Here is a 10,786-nt window from a genome sequence, read left to right on the forward strand (position 1 = left end):
GTCGATACTACCGATACCGATACTCCGCGATCAATACCGTTACGTTACCCGATACCGCAATTTAGAACTATGATTCCAGTAAGTCCAACTACACCAGTAGTCTTTTAGCCTAAGAAGCAACTGTATATTAATCTCCGACAACAAGAATATCTACTCATTTTTTCTTTTCTTTTTTTTCTTTTTTTTCTTTTTTGTTTTTTGATCCATGAAAACCCATAAGCTTCTACAAGAGTATCCTGAAGCCTAGGCTCTTGGCAAATTAAGGTAAAAATTGCTTACTAAAGAGATCTATAACTACTGAATTCTTAGAATAAAAAATCTATATTAGAAAGCAAAAGAAATAGAAAAATGACACATATAAACTACGAAACAATGTGGACAAATATTTTCTCCGATTTAACTATGATTTTTCTCTGCAAACAATGACAAGATGAGGAAAATGTTATCAGAACAGTAGTTTGTGATGCTTGTAGATAGTTCAAGTGACATAGATCAATTATGTAATTTAAATTGCTTTAAAATAGCATTGGCAATAACATATTGAAATTCATTTGTCCACATTGGGTTGAGCAGCCTCTACCTATACCATTACGTAATAGCCACTATTTAAAAACCTTGTTCCACTCCAAGGTGACATTCAACTTAACAGTCATTACATTACACTAATGGTGAAGTCTAAACCTATTATTGTTGTCCTTACTAATTGCGTAATTAAATTCACATGTAAAGGGCAACCAAGAGAGTTCCCACCTCCTGACAATGTAGTGTAGAGAACACATGGATAAAATCACTACAAGTGCTTTTTTAACATGCATCCAATCATAAATACTAGGACGTCCATCAATAAACGACTATCCTATGGTAGGCAATGCTAAAGGGCTTTGAAAGCACACAGCTTTCCAAACCCAGAAATAAGGGTAGTGGAGATATCTTAAAAACCCCATGATGACAGAGAAATCAAACCCCATTTTGGACATCAAACCTATAATTTTATAGAAATCAAACCACTTCAATCAACACAAAATTAAACTAAAAAAAAATCATATAAAACCCTAGCAAGTGTGAGAAATGGGGAAATATAGGGAGAGAGAGAGAGAGAGAGAGAGACCGAGAGAGAAACTTGTGATTTGCAGTCTAGATCAACAGAGAGAGACCGAGATCTACAGAGAGGGAGAAAGACTGAGAGAGAGAGAAACTAGTGATTTGCGGCAGTAACAGTGGTGAGTGACAGTGACCAGCGATGGTGGGGTGGTGAGCGGGAGTGAGGTTTGGTGGTGACTGTTGTGTGTATGTGTGTGTGTGTGTGTGTGTGTGTGTGTGTGTGTGTGTGTGTGTGAGAGAGAGAGAGAGATCTTGTGTTTGTTTGAAATAGAGGAGGGGCACGGGCGCCAAATTCATTCGTTTCCCTCTAAATTTTTTTTTCCTACCTTTATTTAGCGACTAAATTAATATTTGGTGGGAGATAGACAGTGGCTGATGATGGAATAGCTAGGTTGGTGGGATTTTCGGGGCATAGTCTGTCAACGTTGGGAACACGCGTGATTTTTTGTGTTTATTTACACTTTTTTATGTTCACTTACACGATTTTGTGAAATAACTTACGTAATCTTTCAAAACTTATGTATTTTGTGGAAACTTAATTTTTCTTGGCATGTAATCATTTTTATGTTAACTTACGCGTTTTTGTGAATTAACTTGCGTGATTTGTAAAAACTTACCCATTTTGTGAAAACTTATTTTGGAAACATACTTATTCATTTTTTATGTTAACTTACGGGTTGTTGTGAAACACTTACGTGATTTGTGAAAACTTATTTTTGAAAACACACTTACCTATTTTTTGTGTTAACTTACGGGTTGTTGTGAAACACTTACGTGATTTGTGAAAACTTATTTTTGGAAACACACTTATCTATTTTTTGTGTTAACTTACGGGTTATTGTGACATAACTTACGTGATTTGTGAAAACTTACCCATTTTGTGAAAACTCATTTTTGGAAGCACACTTACCCATTTTTTTGTGTTTACTTACGGGTTGTTGTAAAAACTTATGCATTTTATGAAAACTTAATTTTTTGGAAACAAACTTACCAATTTTTGTGTCACTTACGCGCTTTTGTGAAATAAGTTACGTGATTTGTGAAAACTTACCCATTTTGTGAAAACTTATTTTTGGAAACACACTTACCCATTTTTTGTGTTAACTTACGGGTTGTTGTGAAACACTTATGTGATTTGTGAAAACTTATCCATTTTGTGAAAACTTACTTCGTGGAAACACACTTACATACTTAAAATAATAATTCTATACAAAACTGAGGATTATACAAAAACCATGCCTTCCGTACACAAAAAAAGAAATATTCACAATACCATGCCAAATGTAATATCTTTTATACCAAAAGTAATTTGTACCACGCCAATAGTTATCTGTACAAACAATAGTGAAAAATCTAAAAATCCCCGAGATATTGATTTGTGATTAGGTATCAATTTTAACTACTAAATAGTAATCCCAATCAAACAATCAAGGACAAATTGACACAACGATTTTATGTGGAAGAATCACAATTCGATCGCCTCTAATTGTGATAAGAAAATCCATGGGGCAAAAGAAACAAAACAATCCACTAAGAAGACAAAAAAGAATTACACAAGTGTAAACTCAATTACCTAGCGAATCCACACCCGAATTAAACCGACCCCAATGTGCCTCTTCTACCACTGTTTTCACCTTGGAATTGTCTTTTCCAACATTGAATCCACAACACCGATGTCGAATTCATGACGACATGACACTCCAGAATCCACCAAAGCTTCAGGCCCAAATTCCACAGAATCCATCGAAGAACAACTCTCTCTCTCTTTCTCTCTCTCTCTCTTGAATAAAACAAAATAAACAACCCTATGATATAATCCACTCAATTCATGATATAAACTCTCACAGATATCAAAGGAAACAAGCAAAGAAGCTCCAGATGAAAACCCTAATACCTAAGAAGAAGATTTGGAAGTCATACCCTAGAAACTGAATTAATTGTAGATTTATAGCAAATAGAATTGCGATCTCTGCTTGAGCGCAAGAATAGATGCTCGAGTGGTCTGACTAAAACATGTGTTTCAAAACACGGATCTACGCTCGAGTACAGAAAAGCTCGTTTGAGCGTAAAATCTCAACTCCCAGTACTTTTGCAGGCGAGTGAAACTTCTATGAGGATTGCATATCTACTCGAGCGCAAAATCGACCGCTCGAGTGATCAAAACAACTTTGACTGCAATTTTTCTTTTTGCTTCGAGGGAACTGCCTCTCGACCCCGCTTGGGAGCTGCCTCGGACCCGCCATGGGGCGCTGTCCCTTGGACCCTCGCAAGTTGACCGAGCAACTCGATCCCCGACGTAGTCAGCAAAGTGGCAAACATGATAGGATTAAGATCACAAACTCCTCTGCATAGGCACAATTCGGGTTGGATTCGCATCTAAAAACTTATAGCCTCACTGATATAAAAGATCGATTAAAATTACAACTGAAAGGAGTTTTGTCAAAAGGGATTGCCAATAACAAAAACCTAACAAATAGTAGTCCACAAAAAAACAAAGGACAACATAATAACGGATTATTAAAAAAAAAAAAAACAATGCCCTCCATACACAAATAAGAAATATCCACATTTCCACGCCAAAAACCATCTGTAAAAATAAAATTAACCATTAGTATTGATTGAATAACATTATTATTTCAAATTATAAAAGAAAATTACACTACAACAAAAAAGCCCTTTGGTGACAGACTGATTTTGTCTCCAAACATCAAATTTTCATCACCAAAGTCATCTGTGATGAAAAAATTTTGTCACCACGTTTGTCATCTATTTGTCGTCACAGAAAATACCTGGTGCCGAAAAATTATTTTCATCGCCTATTCTTCATTTTTGGAGACGGAATTTTTCGTCTCTGAATGTTGAATTTTTCATCCTCTATACCGTCCATTTCGTCACTATAATTAAATAATATTTTATTTGTAATTGTTTTGGCAACGAAATATTTCGTCACAAAATATTAAGATAAAGGCTTTAGTGACGAAATTTATCCTCACCAATGATATAGATTAAGGTGACAAAAAAATTCGACACTAAAATGAGCACAAAACAAAATTCTTCAGTGACAAAAACAATTTTGTCTCCAAATATTTCAAGTTAGTGACGAAATATTGAGCAAACGTGACGAAATTATTTGTTGGAGCTATATCATAAGTGACAAAATTATTTGTCAAGAAAAGTTGTTTGGAAACTAATAGCGACGGTTTTTTATTTCGTCGCTAATAATAATTAACATTTTTAAAAATTGGGGTAATATTTTCAATTTCCAATTTTTTTTTTTTCACTAAAAATTCCCTGCACATTTTAATAACATGTTTAATAAAATATCTATTACAAATCAATACAAAAACTTGCTCATCTTCATAAATACCACAGTTGAAATATACCGCATAATATTCACAAAAATACAATATCACCTGCAGATTAATAACATGTCTCCTAATATCCACAAAAATATAATACCAAGTGCAAATTACCAAACATGTCTCCTAATATATAGAAAAATATGAACTTTACAACATAACCAAAATACTTGTAAGGTAATATTAACAAAAATACAAAATGAGCAAGCTCCTGCTCTCTAGATTACCAAACACGTCCATCTCTAATCTCCAATCTACAACAAAACAAAACAAAAAAAAAAAAGGAAGACAATTACTATCTTATCAATAAAATATACAATTTAACATTTTTCGAAAAGTGCATTTTTCGACTTAGTTTTCAAATCAGGAGTCCCGTGCTAGTTCCATAGTTGTCCACAACTTACATTGGTCCCTCCCGAGGTGTTCAGGGTGTTTCCCGGGCCTTCTCGTGGTTGTTTCATGATTTTGGTCCCCAATAGCCTATTTTCAAGCCTAAGTGTCGGAAAAAGTACATTCTTCGACTTAGTTTTCAAATCGAGAGTCCCGTGCTAGTTCCGTAAGTTTCCACAACTTACATTGGCCCCTCCCGAGGTGTTCGGGGTGTTTCCCAGGCCGTCTTGTGGCTGTTACACGACTTTGGCCTCCGATGGCCTATTTTCAAGCATAAGTGTGAAAAAATGCATTTTTGGACTTAGTTTTCAAACCAGGAGTCCCGTGCTAGTTCCATAAGTTTCCACAACTTACATTGGTCCCTCCCGAGATGTTCGAGGTGTTCCCTAGGCCGTCTCATGGCGGTTGCACGATTTTGGCCTCCGATGACCTATTTTCAAGCTTAAGTGTGAAAAAAGTGCTTTTTTGGACTTAGTTTTCAAACCGGGAGTCCCGTGCTAGTTCTGTAAGTTTCCATAACTTACTTTGGTCCCTCCCGAGGTGTTTGATGTCCCGGGCCGTCTCGTGGCTATTACACGATTTTGGCCTCCGATGGCCTATTTTCAAACTTACGTGTGAAAAAGTACATTTTGGGACTTAGCTTTCAAACTGGGAGTCCCGTGCTAATTCCATAAGTTTCCACAATTTACATTGGACCCTCCCGAGGTGTTTGAGGTGTGTTTCGGGCCGTCTCATGGCTGTTACACAATTTTGGCCTCCGATGGCCTATTTTCAAGCTTAAGTGTGAAAAAGTGTATTTTTGGACTTAGTTTTCAAACCGGGAGTCCCGTGCTAGTTCCGTAAGTTTTCACAACTTACATTGGTCCCTCCCGAGGTGTTCAAGGTGTTCCCCGGGCCGTCTCATGGCTGTTGCACGATTTTGGCCTCCGATGGCCTATTTTCAAGTTTAAGTGTGAAAGAAGTGCATTTTTTGACTTAGTTTTCAAATCGGGAGTTCCGTGCTAGTTCCATAAGTTACCACAACTTACTTTGGTCCCTCCCGAGGTGTTTGAGGTGTTCCCTAGACCGCCTTGTGGTTGTTACATGATTTTGCCCTCCGATGGCCTATTTTGAAGCTTAAGTGTGAAGAAGTGCATTTTTGGACTTGGTTTTCAAACCGAGAGTCCCGTGGTAGTTCCGTAAGTTTCCACAACTTACATTGGTCCCTCCCGAGGTGTTTGAGGTGTTTCCCAAGCCAGCTCATGGCTGTTCCACGATTTTAGCCTCTGATGGCTTATTTTCAAGCTTAAGTGTAAAAAATTGCATTTTTGGACTTAGTTTTCAAACCGGGAGTCCCGTGCTAGTTCCGTAAGTTTCCACAACTTACATTGGTCCCTCCCGAGGTGTTTGAGGTGTTCCTTAGGCTGTCTCATGACTGTTCCATGATTTTGGCCTCCGATGGCCTATTTTCAAGCTTAAGTGTGGAAAAGTGCATTTTTGGACTTAGTTTTCAAACCGGGAGTCCCGTGATAGTTCCGTAAGTTTCCAAAACTTACATTGGTCCCTCCCATGGTGTTTGAGGTGTTCCCGGGCCTTCTCGTGGTTGTTACATGATTTTTGCCTCCAATGGCCTATTTTCAAGTTTACGTATGAAAAAGTGCATTTTTGGACTAAGTTTTCAAACCGGGAGTCCCGTGCTAGTTTTGTAAGTTTCCACAACTTACATTGGTCCCTCCCGAGGTGTTTGAGGTCTTTCCTGGGCCTTCTCGTGGCTGTTACATGATTTTGGCCCTCCGATGGCCTACTTTCAAGATTAAGTGTTGGAAAAGTGCATTTTTTTGACTTAGTTTTCAAACCGAGAGTTCCGTGCTAGTTCTATAAATTTCCACAACTTGCATTGGTCCCTTCCGAAGTGTTAGGGGTGTTCCAGGGCCTTCTCATGGATTTTTCATGATTTTAGCTCCCAATGGCCTATTTTCAAGTCTAAGTATTGGAAAAGTGCATATTTGGACTTAGTTTGAAAAAGTTTATTTTTCTACATAGTTTTCAAACTGAGAGTCTCATCCTATATCCATGCATATATTATTATGATTTATGAAGATATATTAGATATTTAATTGGTTATGTTTCTTTTTCTTTTTTTCTTGATGTTGCATTTCCATTTAACATATATGGGTTTTCAATAATGCTACAATAAATAAAACAATATACATGGGTTTTCTGTAGGTTCACTCTCAACCTCTTAAGACCATTATCGGTTTTCAATAGGCTCACCCTTAACCTCATCCACGTGTGTGATTTTGTACATGTGAGTATATATATATATATATATCAATGTGTAGAAGATACTTGCTCGTCAATTCCTGGCTAAGGCCTTTGGGAAGAGTCACCTTAAGATCAAACTCAATTAGAAGATCCACAAAACCTAAGGCCAAAACATTCAAAGAAAAACACAGCATAACTAATAATTGTTTTTTTTTTGTGTTAGGGGGCCGTTGGGAGAAGCATATTTAGTTTACCTGATTGTCCATACTTATGAATGTGGCATTTTTCATAATTTTCAAACATTTAAAAGTAGCACCAAACTTTCTAGATCCCCATTGTCATTTGACTTCTACATTGAAAAGGAACTTTGTTCTAACCAAACTCTGCAAAACCAGTCAACAACCAAATAAGTATAAATCCCATCTAATAAAGCCAGCATCTAAATCATGGTGTATTTGTTTGTTAGCAGATTCATGCATAATCATGGAAAACATATATCAGAAACAAGATTCAACTATAAATAAGACTATGGCTGATAAAGGCTACATAGCTAACTCTTTTCATAAGTTATTGAAGAATGAACTTCAAAAGAACAAATATTTATGTGAGAGCAAACAAATAATTTGGCAATCATACGCCTTAAGCACGTGATGCATGTATACACAGAGTTATACAGTGACAATATTTGTGTGAGAGCAAACAAATAATGCGTTTGATACTTGTGAAGGCATTATTCTAACTCACCAAATCAAGTGACAATACACCATGAGCACATATCAGCATTCCTAAATATCAAGTTGCCATTGTCCACCTAGAATTGTTTCCCATGTAATAGCTATGATGTAGGACGCATTCAAATGATTCAAGCCCTGACAACAACCTCAAACAAAACAAGGTTTTTGGCTTAAGGTTCAATTAAACCTAGTGTAAAATCACCACAAGTCACACTATTAGCATGACTGAAAATCGATTAAGATAGGCACTTTTGCTAGCATTCTACATCCAAACAGTGGAACCCTCCGAAGCAGCCAACACCAAATGTCCTTTTGCATGCCACATGACCCACTGTGTAGGCAGATAGTTCATACTCAATCTTAATATATGCTATAAATCCCTTAAGGGTGTTTGATCTGATTCTTTAGGGAAGGGGTGGAAAATCCATGCTCCATCAGTTCCTTGTAACTCCTATGCTCCTTTATTCCCTTGTAACTTGTGGGAATCTCACCAGAACAACACATTTCTTTTGCAAATGAGAGGACAAACATGCAACCCTAGTTTCAATTCTTCAGTCTATATTATGTATATATAGTTTCACCTCTCCTAGTCCCTCATTCTCGTCTGTGAGCTGTTGAACTAAGAGGAGTAGAGAGTTTGAGACTTAAAAAAAAAAGAAAAGAAAAACAAAAGAAGGAGGGAGAGAGGGAGGGAGAGAGAGAGAGAGAGAGAGTAAGGAAGTAGAACTTAAAAGCTAGCCTCAAGGTAAATTACACACCCCTCAAGGTAAATTCTAGTTTCTATTTCTCTTATGACTATGGAACAAAAATACAAAAAGATACTTATATATGTGCCTGCAGATGTAATCCTATTTTGTAAAACCTTTAAACACCCAACACTCACTTATGAACAACCAGTTAACATCCACTATTACACTTTCTACAATGAAGTACCTATTAGAACTATCAAAGAGAACACCTATACTCCTTGTGTATCATGCTATCAGATTCCCCCAACACAACTTGTATGACGCCAATAAATATTAATAAAAACCCAACCAAACACCATACTACATCACTCACGCCAATCCCCAATCAATACAAATATGAGCATAGATTAAAACAAATCAAGTAAACAAGGAAGGGAAATGGTGAAATGCATACGCAAGCTAGTGATTCCACTTGAAACTCAAATGGTGTGATGACTCACATTTTTGCAATCCACTCGAAACATTCAAGTTTGCTGTAATCAATCAGAAAAATACTTCAAATCTCCATCAATACATTTATTCCTTAGCAAAAGAGATCAAGACTCTACATAGAAAAATACCCCCTAAATCTAGAACAAAAATCAAAACACATTTACTCATTTCATAGAAATTAAGATTCTACAGCATCAAAAAACAAAATAAAAACCCTAGAGCTACAGTCAAATAGGGAAATAGAGAGAGAGAGAGAGAGAGAGAGAGAGAGAGAGAGAGAGAGAGAGAGACCTAAATCAAAATCGATGGGAGGCGAGACAGTGTACTGGCCGTGGCGATGAGATGGTGAGACACAGTGAGGGAAGGTGATCACCGTCGATGAGAGAGACGATGAGCGATGGGCAATGGTCAGTTGATAAGAAGGAGAGCAATTATGGATATGAGAAGGAGAGCAAACGATGGTCTGTTTGTTGTTTGGTTTGTTCTTTGTGTATTTATCATATATGCAGAGAATAAATCTAAAAAAGATATAATGAGACTTAATTAAAAAGTTATATAAAAAATAAATATAAGCATATATTAATTAGAAAGTGTGATTAAAAAAATATAAATAATCATACTTAATTGAAAAGTGATATAAAAAATAAATATTATTACACTCAATCAAATCAAGTGTGATTAAAATATTAATCGATTTTTTTTATCACACTTCCAATAAAAATGAGATATTTTCATTTTTCAAAGTGTGATTTTTAACTGTTTTTGTAGTAGTGGATAAAGCAATAAATAAGATATTTATCAAATAATAGGTAAAAAAAATCACCACATGTCTAAGAATTTCTGTAAAATCCCTTCCATTAGGAGATGTAAAAGAATTTCTTTACATAAGCCTCCCTTTAAGCTTACAAGATCTAAGACTTCACTGAAATTAACAAGTAAGCCTACAAAAAATCCAAAATTGGCAGCCCATTCTACACCCCAAATTAGAACTATATCATCAACAACTATCACTAACTAATTTCTACATAGCAACTTACATTTATGGAAAACGTTAGGGTTAGAAATTAGGGACAACTAGCGAAAGAGACAACAACCAAGTTAGGGTTAGAGAAAAACCAAGTGAGGAGGACGCAAGCAGCGAAGCATCCAACAAATTAGGGTTCAAATTAGGGAAAAACGAGTTACGAAAGTGAGAGATGAGAATGGGGATAACGAGAGAGAGAAGAGGGGGGACGGAGGTTGGAAGAGTGAGAAAATGGGAGAGGGAGCTCGAAAAAGCGAGAAGAGGGCATGGGGAGAGAGAGAGAGAGAGAGAGAGAGAGAAAGAGAGAGACTTGTTGTAGCGAGTGCCAGCCGGTGACGTACGGGTTAGCTGATGCGACAAAGATGGACTAACGGTGCGACGAAGATCGTTGGGTGAGGGAGTGACAGAGAGAGACGTAGAAAGTAAAATAGATGCATCTAAACAGAGAGAGATATCTATGGTTCAATTTTATTTTTTATTGATTTTAAGCATTTAGTGACGAAATTTGGTTTTCCTCTCTAAAAATAATACATATGTTGACGAAGTTATTTCCTCTCTAAATTTTTTTACAATGGTGAAGAAAAAGTTGTTCTCCAAAATGGCGCCAAATCTTCTGCCAAATTTTCCAAGGGCGGGAAATTGTTTTGTGATGAAAAATAAAATTTAGAGACGAATAAAATTTTCGTCACCTATTGTTTTATTTGATTTTAAGCATTTGGTGACAAAATTTGGTTTTTGTCTCTAAAAATAGTA

At 36.5% G+C, this 10,786-nt stretch overlaps 1 long non-coding RNA gene across 1 annotated transcript; it reads right to left on the minus strand.

Moving 5' to 3' along the window:
• Positions 1–6,405: 6,405 nt before the first annotated feature.
• On the minus strand, positions 6,406–9,288 carry LOC145792642 (uncharacterized). Its single transcript, XR_014332322.1, has 3 exons — positions 7,839–9,288; positions 7,349–7,477; positions 6,406–7,254 (listed from the first exon to the last, which is right to left on the minus strand). It is a non-coding gene; the product is annotated as an uncharacterized LOC145792642 (long non-coding RNA).
• Positions 9,289–10,786: the final 1,498 nt, after the last annotated feature.

The sequence above is a fragment of the Camellia sinensis genome, chromosome 6 (assembly GCF_055761805.1).
Source record: "Camellia sinensis isolate YWXY chromosome 6, ASM5576180v1, whole genome shotgun sequence".
NCBI lineage: Eukaryota > Viridiplantae > Streptophyta > Magnoliopsida > Ericales > Theaceae > Camellia > Camellia sinensis.